A 12,962-nucleotide genomic window follows, 5' to 3' on the forward strand; every position below is an offset into this window, starting at 1 on the left:
CTGCTTGGAGGAAATATCTCATTCTACAGGGGCGTCCAGGTAGGATTGACACCAACCAATGAGAATCTTCTATCCTCTGTCCTCGAGGAGGAACTGGTCTCAGTTGGTATCGAGATGCAGTCCCGGGGGCTCATGTTGACGAGGCTGGCAGTCGATATTCACAATTGGAAAGTGGAAGAAATCTCTGGGTTGGAGCATGAGTTGGCCGAGGCCTCAAACTCTCTTAAGTCGTCACTAGAAGCGGTGTCGGCCTTGTTGAAGATGGATGAAGCTTCTTCTCAGCAACTCTTAGTGTGTGTGTTTGATGTAGAAAAATGTATTGTTTGCTTTGAACTTAGTGAGGATGGTATTAGTGGTCATAATAGATTAGAGTGAGTTTAAGGTAGCCTTTTGCTTAGTAACCTACTTCATATCCTTAACCAAGGTGGTAAGATCAAACAAAAAAAGTTTTTCAAATCTCTTTTATCAACTACCTCAAGTTTTCTCAAAATCAGGTTACTGCACAAAAATAAATCTGTTGATTTGTAAAACAATAGATTTATTTCTGAACTGGTTAATGTTTTTCAAAATTCTGTTAGGGCACCAAACAATTTGTTGCAACCCGTTATTTCTGTTAAGATGAGTTGGAAGTGATTTTAAAATCATCTTGTGTATTTCAGAAAAACAATCCATTTATTTTAACTTCAACCTGTTCTGTTTATAGCAACTTTCAATTATTTTTTGAAAAACTGTTATGAATTGGTTTCTATATAAAGAGAGGCACATCTCACACAAAAGACAACTGAGTGATCACGTTTTTGAACACAGATCAAAGAGTTTTCATTGAGAGACAAAAGCTTTGAATGTTTTCTTGAAAGGTTCTCTTAAAGAATTCAAGTGTGCTTGTTCATTGTCTGCCTTGGTCAAGGGTTGAGGTTTTGTCATTGCTGAAATGCAGATTAATGCTGTTGTTTTAGGTTTCTTGCATCTTCTTTCCAGGTGCTTTCTTTCCTTATTCATTCTTGTGTAAAGGTGGTTGTATAAACACTTCTTGATAGGGTTTCTTGGACTGTTATTGCTGTTGAAATAGAGTTTTTCAGTATTGTTGATGCCTTGTTCTTGAAGGGTTCAAGAACCACAAGGTCTTGTAGTTGGTTTTGTATTGATTAGTGGATTTCACCTTGGTGTGAGGTGAGACTGGATGTAGCTCTTGATGAGTTAACCAGCATAAACTGTGTGTTCATCTTTCTTCTCAATCCATGCACTCGTTTTCTGCATAATTTGATAATCTGTCAGAAAATAAATCTGTTGAGTCAAAATTAAATTTGTTCTTTTTGGGCTTGTTCATACTGTTCTTCAAAGATCCAGAATAAGTTATTGATTGCTTGCAAATATCTGAATCTCTCCGTTGGCTGTTTAAACAGAGTAATAAATCTTTAAACTAACTCTTTTTAAGATTCATATTCTCTTCAAGATCACTTGTTAAAGATTCAAAGTTTAATTTCTGAGTGTTAATCTTGTTGCAATAAAAGATCCTACACTGTTCTTGAAAAACTATCTTTTAATCTCAAGATAATCAGATTAAGGTTTTGGATTTGAAAAAGTAATCAGAAAATAAATCTGTTCTTTTTAAAATCAATCTGTTCTTTTTCTCAGGATTACTGGAAATTTTTTTTTAAAAGCTCAGTTCACCCCCCCTCTTAAACTTAGGCACTAATAGACCCAACATGCCTTTGAGTCATGGATAGCCAAAGTTGATGTTGATCTCGAGCTGAGTAATATGAGATGTGGCGAACTCGAGAAGAGGGAGAAGCAAAGGGAGGATAAGGTGGCAGAGTTGGAGAAGGCCTTAGAGGAACTGAAGGCAAAGTACTTGGTGCTGGACACCGAGAAGGCTTCGGTGAAGGCCGAAATTGAACAAACGCAAGGTGACACCTTGAGAATGTTGGGTGAAACCTTCAACCAAGTCATCCGACATGCCCACCTGCCCTACAAGGGTCCACATACGGATGGCACTTTTGACGTCTTTAAGGGACAACTAGTACCCATTGAAGAGTTGGTGGCTCTTCAGAATTCAACACCGAGAACCGCCTCGAAGATGTTGAAGACGAAAACCATTAGGTTTAGTCTTTGATGTATTTTGTTCCCTCGAGGTCGGGGTGTGACTTCCTTCTTTTTGTTCAATATAATGGATCAGTCGTTTTCCTTTATTCCTGCTTAAAAAAATTTAACAAGTAATAATAACTAATGCTTACCGAGGACATCATACCCACGTTTGGTTAAAAGTATGAACTTTTCTTACGAGTTTTTTAGGGTCTCAGAAGGGATTACTGATTAAGGTAAGCATCCTTGGCCGAGCCGAGTCTTTAGGTGCGGGAGGAATTATTGATTAAGGTAAGCATCCTTGGCTGAACCGGGTCTTTAGGTTTCGAGAGGGATTACCGATTAAGGTAAACATCCTTGGTCGAACCGGGTCTTTAGGTGTTGCGAGGGATTACCGATTAAGGTAAGCATCCTTAGTCGAGGCGAGTGCTGAGATAGAGCACGTAAATTTAACTTGTATTTTAAGTAAACAATTGAAAAGAAATGCCTCTTTAAAACCTTCCCGGCCGAAAATCCTCCATAAGGAAAAAATCGTCGGGCGAGGAAAGAGTGCATAATTTTATTAATTTAACTGTAATAAATATTCAGGTGCATGACATTCCACGTCCTCAGTATAATTTTTTCGAATAGGCGTTCTAAGTAGTATGCCCCCAAGCTGCGACTTCTCGGTGTTGAATCAAGTGTGTTCAAGATTTGAAGAATCCAAATTCTTTGAGTTTGATAAAAGGCTGGATGTGTTTGCTGTTGTTGAGGTGTTTTAGAATAGGATCTGGGGTAGATTATCTATGTTAATCCACTCTTGATTGAATCCAAAGCTTAAGTATTCTCAAACCTTTTTAATTGAAAGTGTTTTTCAAGCTAAGTGAAAACAACCTGTTGTTTTGTCAAACAACCGATTGTTTTATACTTAGGTGTTTTGAGAAAGGTTGAAAACTGTTTTTGGTGGTTGACTTGCTGTCAAACCAAAACAACCGATTGATTTGAGCATTCAATCGATTGTTTGTTTTGAAACCATAACAGAAAATTGTTTTGTGCTTTGACTGAGCTTTAAATGATTTTATAACTGAATGCGCTCTTGTTTTAAATGCTTTGACCAATCTTTTAAAGCTATAAAGAGTTTGTTCAGTTTATGTAACAAACGAGAACTGAGATTTAATCATAGAAAAACAGATTTGAGTTTTTCACTGATTTTGCTTTTGTAGAGTTAAAGAATGCTTTGTGATTGCTTTGATCGAGAGAGTGGAATAAGATCTTCATCTTGTATTGATTTCAGATCATTCTGTAACAAGTGTAATCCTTCTATACTTTGTGTAAACTCTTGTGTGATAAGCCGAGAAGTGTTGTGTGCTCTTGAGGTTGTCAAGATCAGCATTCTTGGTGGTGTATGTGCTGAGCCAAAGGAAGTGTGTGTCTTGAGGGGATCAAGGTCACTTCTTTGGTGGTGTGTGTAAGTAATTTAGGTTTGATTGCTTAGTGGATTCCCAGTGGTTTCTGGGAAGACTGGATGTAGCTCTTGGTTTAAGAGTGAACCAGTATAAATTGTGTGTGCAATCTCTTTATCCCTTGAACTCTTTAATTTCAGTTTATATTTTAACTGGTATAAACAACCGATTGTTTTTGCGAAACAACCGATTGTTTTTCTGGTGTTGTGCTAAATTGCTTTGTGTTTTTGGAAAACTGAATTATGAATCAAGTTTTCTCAAAGGAATTTCATTCTAGACTAAAATTTTTGCGAAAACCCTCTTTAAACCATTCACCCCCCTCTAGTTTAAAGCCATACATTCTAACAATTGCCATCAAGAGCTTGGTTCTTGAAATTTATTCAAGTGTGATCCTAAAACTGTTTTTACATGGCTGATAGATTACCCTTTGGGGAGGGTGCTTCAATCAACAGACCACCTCTGTTTTGTGGTTTGAACTACCAATTTTGGAAAGTCATAATGAAAATCTTTGTTGAATCCCTTGACAAAGGAATTTGGGATGCAATTGAAAATGGCCCCTTTGTTCCAAAATTTGAAAAAGATGGATCTTCCATTGAAAATCCTTGGTCTCAATGGACTGATTCTGAAAGCAAGAAGGCCAAATTTGATTGCATTGCTAAAAACATAATAACTTCTGCCTTGAATTCAGATGATTTTTTCAGGATCTCTCAATGCAAATTAGCAAAGGAAATGTGGGACACCTTGGAGGTAACTCATGAAGGTACCAATGCGGTGAAAAGAGCCAAAAAGCATACTCTGATCCAAGAGTATGAAATGTTCAGAATGCTGAAGGGTGAGACTGTTGCTGATGTTCAGAAGAGGTTCACTCACATCATCAACCACCTCATGAGCCTTGAGAAAACCTTTGAAAAAGAAGAGCTAAACATCAAGATCCTCAAATGTCTTGATAGATCTTGGCAACCTAAGGTAACTGCTATATCTAAATCAAAAGATCTAACATCATTGAGTATGGCTTCTTTGTTTGGCAAGCTTAGGGAACATGAGTTAGAGATGAATAGAATCAATGTTCAAGAAAGTGAAGACAAGCATGTGAAAAACATTGCCTTAAAAGCTGTCAAGCACAAAAGCAAGCAAGAATCCAGTGATGAAAGGGATGAAGAGAACCTTAGTTTGCTATCTAGAAAGTTTAGCAAATTCTTGAAAAGGAACCGCAACAAAGACACCAACAAAGAAGGGTATGGAAACAAAAAATCCAATGATTTTAATTCCAATAACTATACTTGTTTTGGTTGTGGTGAGCAAGGACACATAAAGGCAGATTGCCCAAATAAAGAAAGCTAGGAGAAGAAGTCAAGCTACAAAGAAAAGAAGGGAAAGTCAAAAAGGGCCTACATAGCTTGGGATGAGAATGAAGTCTCCTCATTAAGCTTATCATCAAGTGAAGAAGAAAAGGCAAACATATGCTTGATTGCAGAAGGAGATGACGATTCATGCAGCTCAAGTGATGTAAGTTCATGTGCTTCTCTAAATGCTGAAAATTATAGTGAATTGCTTGAAGCTTTTCAAGAAACACATGATGAAGCTAATCGACTGGTTCTTTCAAACAACCGATTAAAAGAGCTTAACAACTGGCTTGGAAAGAGAGTTAAGGCACTTGAAGAAGAGCTGGAAAAATCAAAAAGTGATTTTGAAAATCTGGAAACTCATTGCAAAAACTCTTTTTGCAAGTGTGACACTCTCATTTGTGAAAATTGTGAAAATCTTGAAAAGAAAGTGCATTATCTTGTTAGTACTGTGGATAAGCTTTCAAAAGGAAAATCCAACTTTGAGAACGTCTTGGCATCTCAAAACTGTGTTTTTGGAAGAGCTGGATTAGGTTTTAATCCACAAAACAAGAAAGATAAGTTTTCAAAGAATTTTTCAAAACAACCGATTGTTAAGTCGAAACAACCGGTTGTTACATGCTTTTATTGCATGAAGAAAGGCCATTCTGTTAGATTATGCAAAATAAGGAAATATTTTGTTCCCAGAGGCTTTATGAAATGGATTCCCAAAGGTTGTGAGGTTTCAAATGATAAAAATAAATCAAATGGACCCACATTTGTAAGGGGACCAAACCTTGTTGCTTGAATTCATGTCTATGTAGGGAATCTAGAAGAACATGAGGCACTGAGTCATCTGATCATGTTCTTGGAAGGAAAAGATTAACATTGAAGCTGAATCAATGTTATGTACCAATCCAAGGTTCTTAATAGTCAAAAGAGGCTTCTTGATCACAAACAAATGACTCATTGAAGGAACTTCATAAAGGATAAGACCTTCCTTATCTATATCCTTATTTGTTTTTAATTCAAATTCATGCTTAAATATCTCTTGTTAAATGTTCAATTACATCTACATTGAATCTTATCTGCTCATTCTTAATAAGTCAAAATTTGTTTTACTGCTGCAGAAAAACAACCAATTGTTTCCATGAAACAACCGATTGTTTTCTCTCTGACAACACTGTGAAAGAATGGATTTAATTCCTTTTTAAATTGTGTCTGTTGCAGATCTCAATTATGAAAGAATCATGAGTCAATAAAGCTGTGTTGAAAGCCCGATCTTGTTCTAGAGGAAGTTACAACATGTCATAAAGGAATATATTCCAAAATCTTGAAAATTTAAGAGCCTTTATGACTAGTCAAAGATCACATGTGATGACCATGTGATTTTCTGCTTTTTCTGACGTTTTCAGTGCAGGTCTTGGTCAAGTCTTTTCTCTTTGAAGACTGAAACCCACTCACATCAATTGAATGCAATTTGTTCTGTTTCTCTTTAAATTTTGGTGCAACTGTTCTCTCTCACAAGAACAATCAATTGAGCCATCTCTTGCAACATCTCTTGCTCTCCTTGTGTGAGTCTTCTTTGCCTCTTTTTTTGCTATCATGGAATCCACTCCTCCTACATCAAAGAGGGTTAAAACCAGATTTGTGAGGTCTGGAGGGAGACTAGAGGGCTGGTTTTCTGGAGACAATGAACTCATTGAAAAGTATCGTTTTGAAACTAGCACAAAGGTGATCAACAACCCCAAAGTTGTTTCCTTTGATTGGCTGAAAAGCCAAAAGCTAGACAATGTGAGGAAGCTACTCAAGGACCAGCTGCTGAGAAGGTTCTTGGAGATGAAGGGAAACATATACACTGATCTGATCCGGGTATTCTACACCAATCTCAAGTTTGAGGGAAACAATCTTGTTTCTCATGTGAAGGGAGTTGACATGGAGATCACTCATCTGAAGATGAGTCATCTGAGCTGGTTAAGTCAACACAAGAAATGAACAATGACTCTCTAAGCAAGATGGGATTCACCAAAATAAATGGGAAATGGGTGAGCAAAGATGGTGATCATGGTGCTTCATCTAGTGCTGCAGCTGCAAATTTTGATGAAGAAGATCAAGCTGCTGACATGGATATTCACCATGAAGAACAGCCTGAAGCCAATTTTGGTGCTGGAACCAGTGCAGGAAATCAAGGAGATGAAATGCCATCCATGTCTTCTTTTGAAAGATACATGGTGAATAGGCTTGATGGCTTTGCCGAGAATCAATGGAATCTTCATGATTTGTGTGTGAGCAACTTCCAAAGTATAGACAAAAGATTCAACAACATGGATACACGGTTTATGAACTTGGATGAACAGATCGAAGCTGTTCAGAAACAGATTTTTGAACTCCAGTATGGCAAGGATGATTAAAGGAAAAACAACCGATTGAATTCACGAAACAACCGATTGTTTTTGGCCCTATATCAGTTTAAGAGCTTTTGTTTTAAATTTCTGTATAATCTGGAACAATTGTCTTTTTTTTTATCTCTTCTTATTGTCTATTTGTGAAGACAAATAGGGGCAGATTTTATGCTGTGTTGTCTTTTACTATCTTTTATTTTCTGCAAACTCTATGTTGTGTTTGAGTGTTTAAGTAAGCCTTTTTTTTTCTGCTGCTGATCTGCTGTTTTTGCTCTAACCTTCTATCAGAGATATTGTGCTTTGCTTAAACTTTGTTTTGCAGGAACTGCTTCAGATTCAATCAAATCCAACACAAGCAACTACGGATTTGTCTTCATCAAATAGGGGGAGATTGTTGAATCAAGTGTGTTTAAGCTTTGAAGAATCCAAATCCTTTGAGTTTGATGGAAGGCTGGATGTGCTTGTTGTTGTTGAGGTGTTTTAGAATAGGATCTGGGGTAGATTATCTGTGTTAATCCACTCTTGATTGAATCCAAAGCTTAAGTATTCTCAAACCTTTTGAATTGAAAGTGTTTTTCAAACTAAGTGAAAAACAACCTGTTGTTTTGTCGAAACAACCAATTGTTTTATACTTAGGTGTTTTGAGAAAGGTTGAAAACTGTTTTTGGTGGTGACTTGCTGTTAAACCAAAACAACCGATTGATTTGAGCATTCAATCGATTGTTTTTTTTGAAACCATAACATAAAACTGTTTTGTGCTTTGATTGAGCTTTAAATGATTTTATAACTGAATGCGCTCCCGTTTTAAATGCTTTGACCAATCTTTTAAAGCTATAAAGAGTTTGTTCAGTTTATGTAACAAACGAGAACTGAGATTTAATCATAGAAAAAAAAATTGAGTTTTTCACTGATTTTGCTTTTGAAGAGTTAAAGAATGCTTTGTGATTGCTTTGATTAAGATATAGTGGAATAGGATCTTCATCTTGTATTGATTTCAGATCATTCTGTAACAAGTGTAATCCTTCTATACTTTGTGTAAACTCTTGTGTGATAGGTCGAGAAGTGTTGTGTGCTCTAAGGTTGTCAAGATCAGCATTCTTGGTGGTGTATGTGCTGAGCCAAAGGAAGTGTGTGTCTTGAGGGGATCAAGGTCACTTCTTTGGTGGTGTGTAAGAAATCTAGGTTTGATTGCTTAGTGGATTCCCCAGTGGTTTCTGGGAAGAATGGATGTAGCTCTTGGTTTAAGAGTGAACCAGTATAAATTGTGTGTGCAATCTCTCTATCCCTTGAACTCTTTAATTTTAGTTTATATTTTAATTGGTATAAACAACCGATTGTTTCTGCGAAACAACCGATTGTTTTTCTGGTGCTGTGCTAAATTGCTTTGTGTTTTTGGCAAACTGAATTCTGAATCAAGTTTTCTAAAAGGAATTTCATTCTAGACTAAAAAGTTTGCGAAAACCCTTTTTAAACCATTCACCCCCCTCTAGTTTAAAGCCATACATTCTAACACTCGAATTCAAAAGGTGCCTTCCTAGTTGGATGAGAACTTGCCCTCGGTCTTCTTGGCCTCACCTCACGTTCGGCACACAAGATGTCCTTTATGAAAGCTTCTCGACTGAACATTCGTATTATACCGTCTGGACGCTCGAAGTTTGCATGCAGCTTCTTGAATCTTACGTCTTTCTCTGAACTCGTTTATGAGGTAGAGTCTGGCCGACAAACTCTATTGGTTAAGGGATAGGTAAAAAATTTGTCTTATGAGGGATGGCTCCCCTACTTCGAATGGAATCATGGCTTCGGTCCCATAAGCCAGGCTATATGGTATTTCTTTCGTTGAGGTTTGCGACGTACAACGATACACCCATAGGACCTCTACCAATTCTTCCGTCCACCATTCTTTCGCGGTACCAAGTCATTTCTTCAACTCATTGAGGATGACCTTGTTTGCTGCTTCAGCCTGCCATTGGTTTGGGGGTGTTCAACTGACCTTGTTATGGATTTGATGTCGAGTCCTTCATAAAAAGCTTGAAGAAATCGGTCAATGAATTGTCGATCATTATTGGTTATGATTGTGCAGGGTACTCCGAACCGGCATACTATGCTTCTTCACACAAAGTTTTGGACGTTCTTCCGAGATGGAGGCGGAGGGGCTCGGCCCCGATCCACTTAGTTAGATAAAATACTCCAACTAAGAAGAACTTGGTTTGTCCTTTTCCTGGGTTGAAGGGGTCGATGATATCCATTCTCCAGATGGCGAATGGCCATGGGGACACGATGTTGTGAAGTGTTTCAGGTTTAAGATGAGTTAAGGGGCCATGCTCTTCACATTTGGTGCATTTCTTCACATATTTTGCACATTCATTCTGGACGGTTTGCTAGAAATATCAGGCCCTAGTTATTGCGCCAAAATTGATGGAGATCAAGCTCAAGTGGACATGGAGGCCAATCAACAAGATCAAGAAGAGGTAGAGGCACAAATAGAGGACGCCCATGGAGGTCAAAGCCCACCTCAAAGGCTTACAAGAAGCATGTTCAAAGCTTTAGGAGCTAGGGGACAATTATTTTCTCTTTTTGTAATTTCTTTGGTTGAAGGTGCTTAGAGGGAAACATTAGAAATCTCTATTGTTATAACATCTTTTAGTCTTTAGTTAGGAGCTTTAGAAGGGGGGGGGGGTACGTTAGTAGATAGGTGTAGGAGTAAATAAGGAGGTGCTAAAGTGAAGGAAGAGATCACACCTTCCTCATGCTTGATTTTTAGGCGCCGGTTCTAGTGAGCTTTAGGAGGGAATTTGAATTCTTTTAGTTTGATTTTCAGCACCTCTAGGCTATAAATAGGTGCTTCCCTTGTACATTTCAGATTTGAATTTTAGAGAAAAGAAACTATACTCAATTTTTGAGTGAGCATTGGAGAGCTTTTGAGCCTTCTTCTCTAGTCTTATCTTGATGGATCCATGGTGTCCTCAAGTGGCGGCAGCACACTAATCTTGGAGCAGTCATCCTCCAAGTGGCGTGATCACTCACCTACTCTTCCATCTCCATAAGCTCTTCTCTTCTCCTTCCTTTCTACTCTTTCAATTGTTCATGTTTAAGCTTGTTTCCTTGAAATTCTGTCTTGTGTTCTTGAGTTTGTGGTTCGGCTGTTCTTATTTTCCAGCAATCCTTTTCAGTTCTTTTGCCTTTAAATTCATTTTGTTCGGTTCATATTGGTTCTTATTCAATTCTATTCGGTGCTTTTGATTTTTACCTCTTTTTGTTGGTTCAATTTGACAATATGAGGAACTTCCATATGAGTTTGGATTTGGTGCTAGTTTTGGTGAGTTCTTGACTTAGAACATTGATCCAATTCTAAGAAAAAGTGCCTAACATTTTTCCTACTCAAGTTGATTCCTAAGAATGTCAAGAATCATTCTTTTCTTTGCTATTGGAATCACATCAAAAATGGCTTCCAGACACTCCCTTACGGATCTCTTGGAGGATGTACTTAACTTGTTCTTCGGTGACACACTTCAACAGTGGTTTGGAGTATCCTCTTCTGTAGAGATATTGACTAATCAGTGTGTACCTAGCGCATCGCTGTGTCATTGCTTTCTCCTCCTTTGACTCGTAAATGCCGAGATCTAAGTATCTTGCGATCGGGGTAATCAATGTATTGGCCTCGGTCACGACCAAACACTCGGCCTCTCGTACGCTTGGGTTTTGTAGGCAAATCTGTAGAACAAATCGATGATGGCTCTTCTTATTTTTCGTAGCCAATCAAGACAACGCGTCAACCCTCATATTATCCTCTCAGTGGATATGCTCTATCGTCACTCTTTTGAACCGAGCGTTGAGATTGGAGACCGTGTGGTACTACCTTTGCAGTAAAGGCTCCTTCACCTCAAAGTCTACCCTGATTTGCCTGATCACCAACTAGGAGTCGCTTTTTCATGTTACCTCGAGAGCTCCCATATCATATGTTAAGTGTAAATCGACAATAATGGCTTCGTACTTTGCCTGGTTATTGATGGCTTTAAACTCGAACTTCAATGCTTGTTCGAGGACGAGGTCCCACTACCCCTTGAGAACGATACCAACTCTACATACTGTCTTGTTGAAGCACCCGTTAGCGTATACCACCCACTCAGTCGGAAGGTCTTGCTGAGGGGTCAATTCGACTGAGAAGTCAGCTAAACATTGGGACTTTATTGCTCCCCTTGGCTCGTAGCGGATGTCAAACTCTGACAACTCTACTGACCATCATATCATGCATCCTACAAGGTCTGGCTTAGAAAGAATTTTAACGATTAGATAGTATGTTCCTACAACTATAATGTGGTTCTAGAAATAATCCAATGACCAAGCCCAATCCTCCAGAAGGATGACCAGGAGCATGACACAAGATCTAGGGCTAGGTTAGGACCCACCACTAGCCAGTGCTTCAGGGTCCATCATTCCTCAGAGGATCACCAGGAGTAGAGCCCAAGCCATGGGAGCTGAGCACCAGCTAGTCTATTTGTTTTTAATTTGAGTAGTGTAGCGTCCATTTAGCATAATAGGGGGTGTAGTTATCATTTTAACTTGTGCCTAGTCTATTAGGGTTAATAGGTAGCCCTAACTTCTATAAGCTAGGACTAAGGGGTAGCATTGACCTAGGCCAAACCCCTAGGTCACCCTTCTCGTATACCTTTTCTACCCTTCCCCCATCTTGCCCACCAAGGCACCCAATCCTATAAATAGGGTGCCTTACCTCATGTATTTTCACCTAGATTTGAATATAGTAAAGAAACTCTTCTTGAGTGATTAGTGAGCTTTGTCTCCTAAATGATTTTGGGTCTTATCTTGAGTGTGTGACCATTTCAAGCGGCGGCTCTTCATTAACTTATCTTGGAGTTTTTCCACCCTCCAAGTGACGTGTTCATATTTCCCAATCTCCGTAAGCTTTCTTCATCTAATCTTTTCGATTTCTTTCCATTTCCCCATTTACATTCTCATTTATGTTCTTGTTTGTGTCTTTATACATTCGGTCATCTTCTTCATTCCTTAATTCATTTTATGCTCTTTAATTTATGCCCTTGCATCATCCACACCATCTTAATTGTCTTTTTCTCTTTGTCCTTCTGAAGTGAACCTTCACACTTACTTAACCACTTGGTTAAGTTCGTGTCCAGTGAGAATCTTCTTAGGGTTCTCACCTTAAATTGCTAAATCAAAAATCATAAACAAGATCAACCAATTAAAATGTGCAATCCTAAAATCAACTCACATCATGTGGTATTCAGAGCATGGTTATTTGTGCTTATTTTCTTTAAGTTCGACAATTTATTTTCTAGCACATTTAAATTCTTTCTTTTACCTTCAAGCAATTTAAATTCTGCCTTTACATTATTGTCATCTACAATTCCGCAATTTTTGGTTCATTAAGCACTTTTAATTCCACTTTTGAATTTTATTGTGTTAAAAAAAAAAAAATCCTTACTGATCTTGCAGGTGATTCGATCGTCGAAGAATTCGCCACGTCAAACTCTGCCTTCCGCAAATACGTTCTGTACCGCCCTGGTAGTCGGAAGTGATGACGTGGCATCAAGCTATTGTATAGGCGTGTTGGATGGGACACCTGGCTGGCAGAAGGGAAGGAAGTCGGGGGGCTCGTGTAGTCGCCAGTTATTAAGTTGGCGTGCTCCGATCTCCAGCATACCTAAACCGGCGGTCACCAGGTTGAAGATGAAGTCGCC

This window comes from Phaseolus vulgaris, chromosome 10 (assembly GCF_000499845.2).
Source record: "Phaseolus vulgaris cultivar G19833 chromosome 10, P. vulgaris v2.0, whole genome shotgun sequence".
Lineage (NCBI taxonomy): Eukaryota > Viridiplantae > Streptophyta > Magnoliopsida > Fabales > Fabaceae > Phaseolus > Phaseolus vulgaris.